We start from the raw sequence: 17133 nt of genomic DNA, 5'->3' as shown, positions 1-17133 counted from the left end.
TTGGTAGTCAGCTACCTGCATGGTAAGAGGATGCATCTATCTGCATTCCTCACTCAGTAAGTAACGGACATTTTCTGTGATTGGTTTTTAATTTTTTATTTCCCCTTCTGTGATGCATTTATATTAGTGTAGGGACCCACTACAACGCAAGGAACCGTGAAGTGGTTAGTGGGCTCATGTATCTTGGCCAACATCCAACCAATGCCTTGCATTTATTATCTGTCATTCACATGCAGTGTGGCATTAAGACTCCAGGGGGAGCCCATGGTGGCAGTACCAATGTGGTTCCTTGATGGAAATGCAGGGCAGCCCGACGAATTATCATGGTGTCATTAATAGGTTGCTGGTCTGCATGGTGAACTACATATATCAGAATACTCTGTCACCCTGTATCCACTATGCGTGGGAGTGTACACCAAGCATCCACCCCGCTCATTATCAAGAGGCAGTGTGAGTGGTTGTCTTATCGGTGTCCTGCACAGGTGTTATTTGCTCCTCCATTTGGTAGTCAGCTACCTGCATGGTGTGAGGATGCATCTATATGCACTCCTCACTCAGTAATAACGGCCGTTTTCTGAAAGGGTTAATATTACTACTGGGGCTACTGTGGGAAATAATATTACTACTGAGGGGGTTAATAATATTACTGGGGCTACTGAGAGTGGTTAATATTACTAATAGAGCTGCTGAAGGGGTTATTATTACATTTGGAGCTACTGAGGGGAATAATATTACTACTGAGGGGGTTAATATTATTATTGGGGCTACTGAAAGGGTTAATATTATTACGGGGGCTGCTGAGGGGGTCACTATTGTTACTGAGGCCACAATGGGGGGGGGGGTCAATATTACTACTGAAGCCACTGTGGGGGACACTATTACTAATGAGTCCACTGTGGGGATCACTATTACTACTGAGGCCACTATGGGAGTCATTGTTACTACTGAGGCCACTGTGTGGGACATTATTGCTACTGGGACTGATATAGAGAACACTTTTATTACTAAGCCCACTGTGGGGGTCACTATTACCACTGAGGCCACTGTGGGGGTCACTATTACTACTGAGCCCACTGTGAGAGGGTCACTGTCACTACTGAGGCCACTGTTGGGGTTACTGTTATACATGAGGCCACTAGGTGGGACATTTTTACTACCAGGACCGATATAGGGGATACTATTACCACTGAGCCCACTGTGGGGTGTCACTATTACTACTGAGGCCACAGTGGGGGACATTATTACTACTGAGGCCACTGTGTGGGACACTATTACTACTGGGACTAAAAGAGGGGACACTATTACTACTGAGCCCGCTGTGGGGGTCACTTTGTGGGATGCTATTACTACTGAGGCTACTATGGTGGATCACTATTACTACTGAGGTTACTGTGGGGACAGTATTTATACTGAGGCCACTGTGTGGAACACTATTACTACTGAGGTCACTGTGGGGACAGTATTTATACTGAGGCTACTCTGCACATGGCAGCATACCTCAAGCTGACCTAGGGTATGTTTACACATGGTGGAAATGCTGTGGAATGTCCACAGCGGAAATTTCCGTGGCAATTTCTGCATTTAAAAAACCAGTCAAAATCCACACTATTGCTATGGATTTTGACAAGAAATCAGTTGTGCATCTGCAGTCAATTTCATACTATGCGGCACTCCACCTCACCTCCTCCGAAGGCTTCCAATTCCCAGTGGCCTGGTCTGGTGCGGCGCTGCTGCTCAGGTGAGGCCACTACAGGCCGTTGAGAACCAGAAGCCGGGAAGCGCTGACAGCGAAAAGCCTATGGAAGAAGTGAGTGGGAGCGCCGCATAGTATGAAATTAGCTGCAAGTACGCAACTGATTTCCAGTCAAAATCCGAACCATTGGCACGCCAGTGCTCCAGCTAGGAAAAAAACACAAGGTGTTATTCCCTGTCTCTTTTGAAAAAGCCCTGTCACTTTTATAATGACGAAGGTAAAAATCATATGTTGCGATAAGCCCCGCCCCCTGACGTGTTGGCACTTTGCTAAAAATAAGTGGGTTTTGGGTTGCAGTTTGGGCACTCGGTTTCTAAAAGGTTTGTCATCAATGACCTAGAGAAAGTGTGGTAGGGAGGGGGAATCAAAGCTGCTCTGGGATTGGAAGATTATTTCCTGCCTGATGTTGTCAATTTTCTCTTTGAATAAGTGGCCAGGTCTTCAGCACTGAGCTGCATCATAGGCAACTGTGCTTTAGGGCTAAAGAAAAAGTGAAAGGTATCAAAGAGTCATTTTATGTTAATGGATAGGGAGGAGATGAGTGGTGAAATAGGCTTGTTTGGCATGTTGAAGGGTAGAATAGTACATTCTGAACATGCACTTGTCAGGGGAAGATTGCTGACATTGGATTTTCTCCATAGGCGTTTAGCACACCTAAAGCACCACTGGAGTAAACATGTTTGAAGGGTGTGCCAAAGTTCTCACAGCCTGCATTGGGAGGGTTAGAGCGTAAATAGTGCTGCCCGGTACAGCGTACTCTGATTGGAAATTTGGTTAATCTCCCATGGTTGTCAGTAGGTTTCAGATTAGCTTCTCCTGTCTTCATGGGCAAGGAGAGGGACTGGCTGAAGAGACTAAAGGATATGAACGCACGCCGTTACATATCAAGCTCTTTTAGAGTGTTGTCTCTGTTTTTATTAATGGCATAAACTGGAGACTGAACCCATAGATTGCTCACTGATATAGAAAATCAATCATATTACAATTCCTGTATTTATATGTAGGTATGTTATGTATATGGCAAAAACCAAAATCTAACAAGCACATATGTATATGTGGTAATCATGATTCTAGAGACATTTAACAGACTTAGGGCGCCTGCACACGAGAGGAAATTCCACGGAATTTCCGCCGCTGGAAGCCTGCATAGGATTGCGTTAATAAGCGCGAACAAATCGCGGCATGCTCTATTTCTGTGTGGGGCTCGCAGAAAAACGTCAGTGCCCGGCCGCCGGCTCTGGTCTGTGTATGCGCCGGCTGCCTGGCAAGCCGGCATATCAAACAGCCGGAGCCGCGGGTAAGTACGCGCCGCTCTCTGCAGGCGCTCGGCTCGGGTCCTGCGGCGAGAATTCTCGCCGCCAGATCCGACCCGCCAGTCTGCAGGCGGCCCTTAGGCTGTTTTCAAATGGCCGAGAACATGGCGCAAAGTTTGTGCATTGCGAGATGCACAAATCTCGCACAAATATGAACCCCAGTCTTTTGAATGGGGTCATACAAATTAACTTTTTTTTTCTCACATCACATCATGAAATAAATTGTGGTGCATCCTATGTTTAGGAGTTAGTGGCTAAGCATTTCATGGAAATTGTTATCCAAAATATCCATCAGACGTGTTTGCCTTGTATTGTAGTTTTAGCTACAAATACAGTAGTTAGGTGAAAGGTTAAGCCTAATATACAAAGTATATATATATGTATGTGAACATGTCTACCTGTTGTGTTTTTGCCATTTTTGCGCGGGCGATTTTAACATTAGAAAGTCCCATTGAAAAAAAACGCTGCAATATCGCAGGTTTAAAAAAATGCTAGCGGGTAAAAGACCTTATGCTTTAACTTTTAAGTGAAATACTCTAGCTATAATATATCATTATGATCATGGGGGTTTTGACCAAGTAGCAATACCTCAGTAATTTCCTTCCATCATGGATTATATGTAAATTTGATGAAAAAGTCAGGATGTCTATAAAAATGGACATGCATATATCGAGTAAAACTCTTGAATGAGGGCGGGAGTACCCCCATTTGCCTAAGCGGAGTGGCATCGGTATCCTGCTTCCCTATGATATCTTTAAGATGTATATAGCTGTCTGCTTATAGTTGTGCTTGGTTATTTTTAATATGACTTAATCGCTCAGTCTCTATTTTTGCGTACATATCAACTGAATATTTACTGAAAAGAGATCGATAGTACAGCAACCGGTTAGTATCAGTTTCTCTAGTCATGATACAGTAGGAATAAAAGTTTAATGCAGATACTGTTTTTTTAAGGAGCAACTTTGTTTCAGGGTCACACTGGGAAATATCAATAGAATAACCGTCCACACCATAACAGACAAACTGTGGACACTGTAAGGCATCGTACGAATGGTGCAACTCACTAATAGATTGCAACTTACTATCATGGCTTTGTTACACAATATCTTGTTGCTTTAACTGCTTTCCAACTATGACTAGAGCCACTTCGCTTGCTGTAGATGTATTAAAGTGTCCTCTATGCGCATTGGCTGGTTTTCTATCGACATGGATAACAATTTCAAACTTTTCACAATTTTGAGGTATTTTCTCAAGAGTAGATTTTAAGTGCTTTATGTATGAGTTCTTATTGTGCAGCATGGCTTGCAACTGTTTGACCAACTTGGGTTTCACGCCAAGAAAATTTCTGCATCTGAAGCTTGCTTCTTCTTCATCTTTGCCAATAAAATAAACCTGTACAAATTGAGGTTTTTGATGGAGCTAAGGCAGCAGTGCCCTTGCACTTTCAAAGTGGGCATAAAACCACTTTCTACAATCTGCTTGGCTCTAAAGGACGTCATTTGAGAGCAACTATTGTACTTTCTAATACAGTCCATAAAATGTATGTGCTCCGGATGAAGACCCATAATTAAGCTTGTGTATTTTGGGCAAAATATTAACTGACACCTCATATTTATTGGTATTTATCAGTATTTTTGCAACAAGCAGTATGGCTTTAAATGCTGAGTGAGCCCAGCCTCCAGCTGTTTTTCATTAGTATCCCTTATATTTTCAGCCTTTTGTCAGTCCTGTCCAACTCTTGTGTGATGTGTTTCTGCTATCAATTTCTAAATGTGTTAATTAAAAAAAATGAAATAGAAAAATGTCTCACTTTCATCTGATAAAATATACGGTAGTTACATGAGATTTCCAAATCATTATATTTTTTATGTTTATGTACATTTAATACAGCATCCCAACTTTTTTTAAATCAGAGTTGTTGATATATATATAAAGTATATAAGAGCTGTGTCCATTTACCTGTGATCTACTAGCAGTGTACGGACTCCAAAAATGTACTATTCCAATTGATCCCACACACCACTCAAAGCAGGAACAGAAGAAGAGGAAGGAGCACAGCACACAATGAGTGTTTCTGCCTTTTTGTTTTAGCAATCAGTGGGGGTTCTTAGCACCTGGACTCCCACCCATCAGTACTTAATCACTGTGACATCAGAAGTTTTTTTGTTTTTTTTTTATAGTATTACTCAAAGATTTAAAAGGAAGCAAAACACATAAAATGGTTGGCATTCCCAAAACTTACTGCTTGTGGGACAGGGTGCCACATGAAATCTTTACCCCAGGTGAAGAATAGCCAAGCTTCTGCATGGCAGCTACATGAAAATCACATGGAAGATGCATAGGCATTCTTCTACATAACATGTTTGTATTGCAAAACATCTACATATAGTATTGCTCTTGCCCTGCAATAATATTCATAACTTTTTAAATATATTGTGACATATTCTGCAGGAAATGTAAGTAGAAGAAGCAACTAAAAGAAAATGAATATATATAGAATTGAATGTATGTCTGCGTGTCTGTCTGTCTGTCTGTTTGTCCTTTATGCGCTACTACACCATTCATCCGATCGCCATGAAACTTTGGGAAGTTGTTAAGTACACTCCTGGGAAGATTATAGTCATAGTACATTTATGCTATGATAAATGGCGCATGCGAGCGTCGTCGACAGCTACGCCCCCCCACGTAGATCGATCGATTTCCATCATTGCCACTAATTTTCTCACTTCCCAATGTCATAGAAACTTGAAATTTGGCACAAGCATTGATTATGTCATAAATAGGAAACGTTAATGGGTCCCAACTCGATTATTTAATTCTAAGCGCAAAAGAATTAGCATCCAAATTTTACGTATGGAATCTAATTCTCTCACTTCCCGATGTAATTTGGCACGAGCATTGATTATGTCATAAATAGGAAAAGTTAAAGGGTCCCAACTCGATTATTCAATTCTAAGTGCAAAAAAATTAGCATCCAAATTTTACGTACAAAATCTAATTCACTTCCCAATGTCATAGAAACTTGAAATTTGGCACGAGCATTCATTATGCCTAAATAGGAAAAGCTAATGGGTTCCAACTCGATTATTCAATTCTAAGCGCCAAACAATTAGCGTCCAAATTTTACGTACGGAATCTAATTTTCTCACTTCCCGATGTCATAGAAACATGAAATTTGGCATGAGCATTGATTATGTCATAAATAGGAAAAGCTAATGTGTCCCAACTCGATTATTCAATTCTAAACGCAAAAGAATTAGCGTCCAAATTTTACGTATGGAATCTAATTCTCTCACTTCCTGATGTCATCTATATATATATATATATAATGACTGTCTGTCTGTCTGTCTGTTCTTTATGCATTACTACACCATTCATCCAATCACCATGAAACTTTGGGAAGTTGTTGAGTACACTCCTGGGAAGATTACTGGCATAGTACATCTATCCTACGATAGCTGGCGCGCGTGCGAGCATCGTCGACAGTTATGCCCCCCAGACAAAGATCGTTTGATTTCCATCTCAAGCACGAAAGCAAAAGGCATTACAAGCAAGCGTGTTCAACTACAAAATTATGCATCCGCCGAACGTTTCGCAAGACAATTGATGGATATTAAGAATCCTGAGGTAAAATGAAAGCTGTGCTGTGATTGGTTGCTATTTCTTATACTGCTGAGGTAACATGAAAGCTGTGCTGTGATTGGTTGCTATATATTATACTGCTGAGGTAACATGAAAGCTGCGCTGTGATTGGTTGTTATATGTTATACCGCTGAGGTAACTCGAAAGCTGCGCTGTGATTGGTTGTTATCTGGATATATAAAAACGAATGTATGTATGTATGTCTGTCTTCGCAGCAACGCGCGATGGGTAAGCTAGTGAATATATAAAAAGTAATGAAATCAAATACACATCTACAATGAGACAAGAGAAAGGATTTTCCATAAGAGTTTACAATCAAAGAAGCCAGATATAAAACTACTGTGCTGACTGTAAAAAAAAATGACTGGAAATTCTAAGTCCCTTTAACTATAATATATTAATGAACTCAAATCACTTACCCCAATAGTTCCAAGAGTGAGTTCTTTCTGAATGATGCTCTTTTTGACTAGCTACTAGTTTTAATACTCCTCCCTCCACCTATGTCATGTAGAAGGCAATCATAAAAGCTGGAGGGCTGTACTCTTTAGTTGAACCCTTTCCAATCCAATTTCCCTGCCACCCGCACATTCCACAGCTCTTATTTATTTTGTGGATTTCTTGGAATTACTTGTTCTTAAAATGATGAGTACTGATAAATATTTTAAACAGGTCTTAGACTTTAGGCACTTTTAGATGCAATGATTTTCCCTCAAAAATCACTCAAAGCTGTCTTTTGAGTGATAATCGTTGTGTCTATCTGCACTGACATCGTGCAGTTTTCGTTAAGCATGCTGAAAGATCAGCGATCAGTTATCAGGAATTCACAGCGGGATACAGCTGATACTATTGTTTCAGCTGTATCCCGCTCCCTGAAGACAGGTGGGGTATGAAGAACACAGCGGTCCAGCTGTGCTTTCAACCCCCACTCAGAGCGCTCGGCTGTATAACAGCCGGGCACTCCAAGCAAGGAACAGCTGGATGCAGAAGACAAGCGGCCCAACTTTGATACTTTTCCAGACATATCCCAGACACTTTCAGACAATAACCTCTCTGATGCTGCAGCTCTGCAATACACATAACAGAAACAAGACAATTTGCACAGTGCATCAACATAAAAGAAATAACATGTATGATAATTATGGAGGGGACAGAAATAGGTGTTTCAGGCTACTACAGTTCCCCCTACTTAAAATAAGACGCCCCTGACGCCCCTAAAACAGAGTGTAATTTTCGGAGAAGAGATCTCAGTGTACTACTCCAGTTCCCCTTTAGGAACATTACACAGTCACGGAGTGTGTAAGGCAAAACCAGTAAGCGCAACTCCTACCCTCCAGTTATTTGCATAAAACATTAACCCATTCTGGTGTTCTGAGACCACCTTTTGAATGTCACTTTCTGAGTAAAGCATTATTATGACAGTGTGTATGAAAATAGTTTGGCCTAACCATGAGAAGATTCTACTAGGCTGAACTGAATTCAGGATACACTAGTATAGCTATGGGGCACGTACATTACTCTTCTCCCCAAAGACAAAGATATGAGATAAGTGGAATGACCATCACTTTCTCTGAAAAAAGCACAAGACTCCGCGACGGGTGGTAGCTTAAGTCAATACTCCCCTGTCCGGGATTAAAGAGATAAGGTGAAAAGGATGTCCCGCTTACTGAGACAGACTAGGATGGTGGACAGACACTGGCACTAAAGACGCGACATGGGGAACAAAGAACCTCCAGTCATACACATAGATCATTCCGCCATTCACGCGGTCTCATTCAATCAGGAGCTTTACTTGACAAGCTGAACAATTTTACTTTCCTAATAAGATTCTTTTTTTTCCTTCTGCACAGTTCTTGAACATTACATAACAATAACATTTTCAATATGAAAGAATAGAAACATTTGGCTATGCAAATTAGGGGGAAAATTATAACTTTGTAGTCCTTAAGTACTTAAGGGGGAAAACTGGGGAAAAGAAAATGTCTCTTACTGAGTCTCTTTTAAAACTTGAAACAATTTCTTGGCCGGATTAGGACAAGCTGGGAATCATCACTCTGCGAATCAGTAATGCTAATAGGCGTCGGATCATTTTCTCTGTTGCTGTTCTCTATCACAGAGGTTCCTGAAGAACTGGCCTGGTTAATGCTGCGCACTTCCTCGTTGCATTCGTCTAGGGCAGTGCTGGTACGCAGAGCCATGGGGCGCTCACCACGATACAAATTACCTGCTCGGGTGCCTCAGCTCCCGCCGGTAATCACGCTGGCAGCGCTGATCCCAACGCACATTCTGACATCAATGTGCAGCTGGGATCCTCCGCCCCCGAGTCCTCTCCTCCTCAGTTCCGTAGGAGAGAGGATAAGGGAGGAAATGTTCCGGGGCGCATACACTGACATCAGTGTGCACCCTGGCTTAGCGCAGAGCAGAGGAGGAGCGGTGCTGACAGCAAGGAGGAGGTAAGTATATGGGTTGGAGGGGACTATTAATACTGAAGCTACTGAAAGGGTTAATACTACTGGGGCTACTGAGAGGGGTTAATATTACTACTGGGACTACTGAGAAGGGTTAATATTACTACTGGGGCTACTGAGGGGGTCAATAAATATTACTGGGGCTACTGAGACGGGTTATTATTACTACTGTGGCTACTGTGGGGAATAATACTACTGAAAGAATTAATATTATTGGGGCTACTGAGAGGGGTTAATATCACTACTGTGGCTGCTGAAAGGGTTAATATTACTGCTGAGGCTACTTTGGGGAATAATATTATTACTGAGGGGGTTAATAATATTATTGGGTCTACTGAGAGTGGGTAATATTACTAATAGAGCTGCTGAAGGGGTTATTATTACTTTTGGAGCTACTGAGGGGAATAATATTACTACTGAGGGGGTTAATATTATTACTGGGGCTACTGAAAGGGTTAATATTACGGCGGCTGCTGAGGGGGTTACTATTGTTACTGAGGCCACTATGGGGGGGTCAATATTACTACTGAAGCCCCTGTGGGGGACACTATTACTACTGAGGCCACTATGGGGGTCACTGTTACTACTGAGGCCACTGTGTGGGACATTATTGCTACTGGGACAGATATAGGGAACACTTTTAATACTGAACCCACTGTGAGGGTCACTATTACTACTGAGGCCATTGTGGGGGTCACTATTACTACTGAGACCACTGTGGAGGTCACTATTACTACTGTGGCACTGTGAGGGTCACTATTACTACTGAGCCCACTGTGGGAGGGTCACTGTCACTACTGAGGCCACTGTGGGGGTTACTGTTATAAATGAGGCCACTAGGTGGGGCATTTTTACTACCGGGACCGGTATAGGGGATACTATTACCACTGAGCCAACTGTGGGGTGTCACTATTACTACTGGGACTGATAGAGGGGACACTATTACTACTGGGCCCGCTGTGGGGGTCACTGTTACTACTGAGGCTACTGTGTGGGACCCTATAACTATTGAGGCTACTATGGGGGTCACTATTACTACTGAGGCCACTGTGGTGGGTCACTATTACTACTGAAGTCACTGTGGGGACAGTATTTATACTGAGGCCACTGTGTGGGGCACTATTACTACTGAGGCTACTGTGTGGGACCCTATTACTACTGAGGCTACTATAGGGGTCACTATTACTACTGAGGCCACTGCGGTGGGTAACTATTACTACTGAGGTCACTGTGGGGACAGTATTTATACTGAGGCCACTGTGTGGGACACTATTACTACTAAGGCCACTGTGGTGGACAGTATTTCTACTGAGGCTACTCTGCACATGGCAGCATACCTCAAGCTGACCTAGGGTATGTTTACACGTGATGGAAATGCTGTGGAATGTCCACAGCGGAAATTTCCATGGCAATTTCTGCATTAAAAAAAAAAGACAAAATCCACACTATTGCTATGGATTTTGACAAGAAATCAGTTGTGCATCTGCAGCTGATTTCATACTATGCAGCAATCCACCTCACCTCCTCCGAAGGCTTCTGATTCCCAGCGGCCTGGTCTGGTGCGGCGCTGCTGCTCAGGTGAGGCCACTACAGGCCGTTGAGAACCAGAAGCCGGGAAGCAGTGACAGCGGGAAGCCTACGGAGGAAGTGAGTGGGAGCGCCGCATAGTATGAAATCAGCTGCCAGTATGCAACTGTTTTCCAGTCAAAATCTGAACCAGTGGCACTCCAGTGCTTCAGCTAGGAATAACAAGCCATTATTCCCTGTCTCTTTTGAAACAGCCCTGTCACTTTTATAATGACGAAGGTAAAAATCATATGTTGCGATAAGCCCCGCCCCCTGACGTGTTGGCACTTTGCTAAAAATAAGTGGGTTTTGGGTTGCAGTTTGGGCACTCGGTTTCTAAAAGGTTTGTCATCAATGACCTAGAGAAAGTGCGGTAGGGAGGGGGATCAAAGCTACTCTGGGATTGGAAGATTATTTCCTGCCTGATGTCAATTTTCTCTTTGAATAAGTAGCCAGGTCTTCAGCACTGAGCTGCATCATAGGCAACTGTGCTTTAGGGCTAAGGAAGAAGTGAAAGGTATCAAAGAGTCATTTTATGTTATTGGATAGGGAGGAGATGAGTGGTGAAATAGGCTTGTTTGGCATGTTGAAGGGTAGAATAGTACATTCTGAACATGCACTTGTCAGGGGAAGATTGCTGACATTGGATTTTCTCCATAGGCGTTTAGCACACCTAAAGCACCACTGGAGTAAACATGTTTGAAGAGTGTGCCAAAGTTCTCACAGTCTGCATTGGGAGGGTTAGAGTGTAAACAGTGCTGCCCGGCCCAGCGTACTCTGATTGGAAATTTGGTTGATCTCCCATGGTTGTCTGTAAGTTTCAGATTAGCTTCTCCTGTCTTCATGGGCAAGGAGAGGGACTGGCTGAAGAGATTAAAGAATATGAACACACGCCGTTACATATCTAGCTCTTTTAGAGTGTATGTGGCAATCATGATTCTAGGGACATTTAACAGACTTAGCTGTTATTGCGCAAAGTTTGTGCATTGCGAGATGCACAAATATGAACCCCAGTCTTTTGAATGGGGTCATATAAATGAGCAATTTTCTTTCTCACATCACATCATGATGCGGGAAACAAATTGTCGCACGTCCTATCTATAGGAGTGCCCTCACATTGCATCACACATTGTTTTCAATGGGGCCGGTGGCAGCATTGCACCACATGCTAGGTGCACACGATGCGATGCAAGGTTCCCCCATTAAAAATGATGGGAGAAATTCCGCGATCCTCCACCACAGCTGACAGCTGTGGAGGGGGAAAAATTACTTCCCATAAGTGAAGCGAGGCAGTTTTAAGATAAAAATTCCTCACATCCATGGGAAAATCGCATGTTGGCACGTGCAATATTGGGTCGTCATTCACGGCCCGATATCACACTCGCCTGTATGAAATTAGCCTTAGCTTAATGCAAAATACTTTCTATTAGTTGTTCTAATTAATGACTGAATTAAACTTCTTCAAAGCTTCCGCTAAAATTATATTTTCCATTATTTAGTGGCTAAGCATTTCACTAAGTTGTTATGCAAAATCTCCATCAGACGTGTTTGTCTTGTATTGTAGTTTCAGCTACAAATACAGTAGTTAGGTGAAAGGTTAAGCCTAATATACAAAGTATATATATGTATGTGAACATGTCTACCTGTTGTGTGAGCTAATAATCCCAAGTTACCACAATATTTATTACTACCTTTGTCCGCATGAAATTGGTATTACCTTTTTTTAGATTATACAAATCGTAAATATCTTTGTCAAGGAACCAGGGAAAGAAGGAGTAGGGGGTCCCTGCAACGTAGCCCACAACCCCTGTCTCTGCCTACTTGCCTCCACTCCTGGCTAACCCCAGGTGGGCAACTGGGCGACGGTCCCTACACTGGCTAGGGGAATGCTGGGGAAAGCCACAATCCCTGGAAACAGACAAACAGAGCGAAGCACAAAGGGAAAACAGCAAACCAGGATCAAGCACAAAAAGTCAGTCCGGAGAAACGCAGTACAGAAGGAGGAGACGAAGTCAGGTCAGGGGAAAAGCTGAGGTCACAACACTAATTATCAGGAATACAAGGAACCGCTGGTGAGTGCAAGGAAGCCTATACATACACTGGCAGTGTCAGGAAGAAACTGAGGGGTTTAAATGCTGTCAGAGCTCCCGCCCCAGCAGCTGATTGGGGCGGAGCACCTGACAGCAGCAGGATAATCAGAAGGTGCTGGGAGAACCTCCCTCAGCACTAGCAGACCAGACTAGGTCAGTGGAGATGCAGCAGGCTGCCATGGAAACAGGAACACAGCGCCGGGCAGCAGCCGCCATGCTCCAAGCACCTCTGCGCCGTGTGGGAGCCGGGCGGCCAGGAGTGATGACCAGCGTAGGAGTCCCCCTGCATTGCGCACTCACAGCAGGGGCGACAGCGTCCGCCATGCAGGCATCCTGACAATCTTTATAATTATAAACTGTTAGTATCAGTTTCTCTGGTTATGATGCAGTAGGAATAAAAGTTTAATGCAGATACTGTTTTTTTAGGGAGCAACTTTGTTTCAGGGTCACACTGGGAAATATCAATAGAATAACCGTCCACACCATAACAGACAAACTGTGGACACTGTAAGGCATCGTACGAACGGGGCAACTCACTAATAGATTGCAACTTACTATCATGGCTTTGTTACATAATATCTCGTTTTAACTGCTGTCCAGCTATGACTAGAGCCACTTCGCTTGCTGTAGATGTATTAAAGTGTCCTCTATTAGCATTGGCTGGTTTTCTATCGACATGGATAACAACTTCAAACTTTTCACAATTTTGAGGTATTTTCTCTAGAGTAGTTTTTAAGTCCTTTATGTAGGAGTTGTTATTGTGCAGCACGGCTTGCAACTGTTTGACCAACTTGTGTTTCACGCCAGGCAAACTTCTGCATCTGAAGCTTGCTTCTTGTTCATCTTTGCCAATGAAATAAACCTGTACAAATTGAGGTTTTTGTTGGAGCAAAGGCAGCAGTGCCCTTGCACTTTTAAAGTGGGCATAAAACCACTTTCTACAATCTGCTTGTCTCAAAAGCAACTATTGTACTTTCTAATACAGTCCATAAAATGCATGTGCTCCGGATGAAGACCCATAACTAAACTTGTGTATTTTGGCCAAAATATTAACTGACACCTCATATTTATTGATCTTTGTCAGTATTTTTGCAACAAGCAGTATGGCTTTAAATGCTGAGTGAGCCCAAGGTGCCGGTACCAGTGTGGTTCACTGTCGAGGTGCAGGGAAATCCTGCAGACTGAATCATATGTGGTATCATTATTAAGTTGTACGCCTACATGATGCACTACACATGTTATTTTTCACAGATTGTTGAACCCTTGCTTTGAGAGACTCTGCCTCTCTAACATGCTCTTTTTATATAGAAACTTATAACTTAGTAGAAAATTGAGCCTCCAGCTGTTTTTCATTAGTATCCCTTATTTTTCCAGCCTTTGGCAATCCTGTCTAACCTTTGTGTGATGTGTTGCTGCTATCAATTTCTAAATGTGTTAATTTTTAAAAAATGAAATAGAAAAATGTCTCCCTTTTTTAGAATCGGAGCTGTAGATTGTATATATTATATAAAGTATATGAGAGCTGTGCCCATTTACCCATAATCTACCAGTAGTGTACGGACTCCAAAAAAATTTATATTCCAATTGATCCCACACTCCACTCAAAGCAGGAACAGAAGAAGAGGAAGGAGCACAGCACACAGATGAGTGTTTCTGCCTTTTTGTCTTAGTAATTAGGCTCCCGCCCATCAATAACTAATTACTGTGACATCAGAAGTTTTTTTTTTTATTGTAGTCCTTAAAGATTTAAAAGAAAGCAAAACACATATAAAATGGTTGGCATACCCAAAACTTACTGCTTGTGGGACGGGGTGCCACATGAAATCTTTACCCCAGGTGAAGAATAGCCAAGCTTCTGCATGGAAGCTCCATGAAAATCTCATGAAAGATGCATAGGCATTCTTCTACGTAACATGTTTGTATTGCAAAACATCTATTTATAGTATTGCTCTTGCCCTGCAATAATATTCATAAGTTTTTTAAATATATTGAGACATATTCTGCAGGAAATGTAAGTAGAAGAAGCAACTAAAAGAAAATGAACATATAAAAAGTAATGAAAACAAATGCAGATCTACAATGAGACAAGAGAAAGGCTTTCCATAAGAGTTTACAGTCAAAGAAGCCAGTTATAAAACTCTACTGTGCTGACTGTAAAAAAATGACTGGAAATTCTAAATCCTTTTAACTATAATATATTAATGAACTCAAATCACTTACCCCAATAGTTCCAAGAGTGAGTTCTTTCTGAATGTTCCTCTTTTTGACTAACTACAGGTTTTAATACTCCTCCCTCCACCTTTGTCATGCAGAAAACAATCATAAAAGCTGGAGGGCTGTACTCCTTAGTGTTAACCCTTACCAATCCAATTTCCCTGCCACCCACACACTCCACAGCTCTTATTTATTTTGGGTGGGAAAGCATATTGTGGATTTCTTGGAATTACTTATTCTTAAAATGATGACTACTGATAAATATTTTAAACAGGTCTTAGACTTAAGGCCCTTTTAGACACAATGATTTTCTCTCAAAAATTGCTCAAAGCCGTCTTTTGAGTGATAATCGTTGTGTCTAACTGCACTGACATCGTGCAGTTTTCGTTAAGCAATCGCTGATCTTTAAGCATGCTGAAAGACAACGATCAGTTATCAGGAAATCACAGCGGGATACAGCTGATTGTTTCAGCTGTATCCCACTCCTTGAAGACAGGCGGGGTATGAAGAACACAGCGGTTCAGCTGTGCTTTCTTCCCCCACTGAGAGCACTCGGCTGTATAACAGCCGGGCGCTCCAAGCAAAGAACAGCTGGATGCAGAAGGCCAGTGACCCCGCTTGTCTTCTGCAGCCCCAGCTCGGAGCACTCGGCTGTATAACAGCCGGGCACTCCGAGCGGGGAACAGCTGGATGCAGAAGACAAGCGGCTCCGTTTGTCTTCTGCATCACCCACTCGGAGTGCAAGTTGATCACTCAACGTTTAAGCAATCACCTTGTGCTGTAAAAACGCACTCAGCGATTATTGCTCAAAAATCGCTCAAAAGATTTTTTGAGCGATAATCGTTGTGTCGAAACAGGGCTTTACACTGTTTCATTGTATAAATGCAACATTGTGCAGGTTGTGTTAGTAGTGCAACTCTCATTAGTAACAAACGTGGACATTACCACTTGATTTATGTTGGGAGACCAGTATACAGTAAACGGAGAATATATTTGTATCTTAAATCACCACACGAGACCTGACCCTGAAGTCATAAGAGACAGTTGGGAATTTGTGATAGGAGTGAACAAATTAGGACAGATTGTTATACAAGGCTACAAGCCTGTTCCTGGACGTTACATATGTGACAAGGGGTACGAAGCCAACTAAATTGTCAGACGGAAGTTGCGGACAGTTTAATTAACTGTGTCAGGGTTGCTCATCCTTATCACCTAATGAACCACTGCCTGGATTGTGTATGTGGCATAGATCTTGAGTACAGAAATGATATGGCTTACTTATTAACAATTTGCAGATACCCAGTAAATTTAGGAGATACTGGAAATAACATAAGAAAAGGACAGCAGTATTATACTCTTAATTTGCATGTTTTACCCTTGCCACAAGCCATTACCAGACCTTAGGCTTTTATCCAATTAAAAGGATTATCCACTCCTGGGTTTTGCAATGGTTGTATATTGTCCAGGCCCTCTTTTTGCTTCAATAGCCAGGGAGTATTGTAAAGTGACTCATAGATTGTAATGTGTGGAATAGTTGAATTTGAACGAAGTCTAAAAGGTTTGTTTTTCTTTCCTTTTTGACTATTGAATTTGGTATGAAACAGGACAGTAGAAGTACTCAAGTACCTATTTCTTAGAAAAGGTATACTGCCTGGAGAGTAGTATATAACACACTGCCTGGAGTGTAGTGCAGTGTTCCCCAGAAAGGGTATACTGCCTGGGGAGTAGTATACTATATACTGCCAGGTTTGTAGCATAGGTGTGCCAGAACAGGAATTTGTTTTGAGTATTTATGTGAGGATTGGAGACGTCATAATCCAGAACACAGAAATACAACAGTAAATAAAAAGAACTATGGGGAACTTGCTGGGTAATGGCACTGAACAAGGCACTGTCTGGAAAACTGCTCAACAGTTGGTATAAGAACAGGAGGGGCAAGAAGGCAATTAAAAGATGTGAAAGGGTGCTTAAAAAGCAGGGATGGAACCATAAGGTCTTTTGGAGGTGGAAAAATGGAGAACTTTTAGCAGCAAAAAAATGACTGAGATGACTGAGTGATAATGGTTTTACTGAAATGGCTAATAAGAGGA

At 42.2% G+C, this 17133-nt stretch overlaps 1 protein-coding gene across 1 annotated transcript in view; it reads right to left on the bottom strand.

Annotated features, from left to right (window-relative positions):
* LOC136621633 (flavin-containing monooxygenase 5-like) overlaps positions 1-7168 on the bottom strand; it is a 47266-nt gene extending 40098 nt beyond the window's left edge. The window contains exon 1 of the mRNA XM_066597264.1: positions 7128-7168. The gene's annotated coding sequence lies outside the window, so the exon portion shown is untranslated. The remainder of the gene's footprint in view (positions 1-7127) is intronic.
* Between the last annotated feature and the right edge of the window lie 9965 nt (positions 7169-17133).

The sequence above is a fragment of the Eleutherodactylus coqui genome, chromosome 3, assembly GCF_035609145.1.
Source record: "Eleutherodactylus coqui strain aEleCoq1 chromosome 3, aEleCoq1.hap1, whole genome shotgun sequence".
In the NCBI taxonomy this organism is placed as follows: Eukaryota; Metazoa; Chordata; class Amphibia; order Anura; family Eleutherodactylidae; genus Eleutherodactylus; species Eleutherodactylus coqui.
This window is presented reverse-complemented; position numbering and strand designations above follow the sequence as displayed.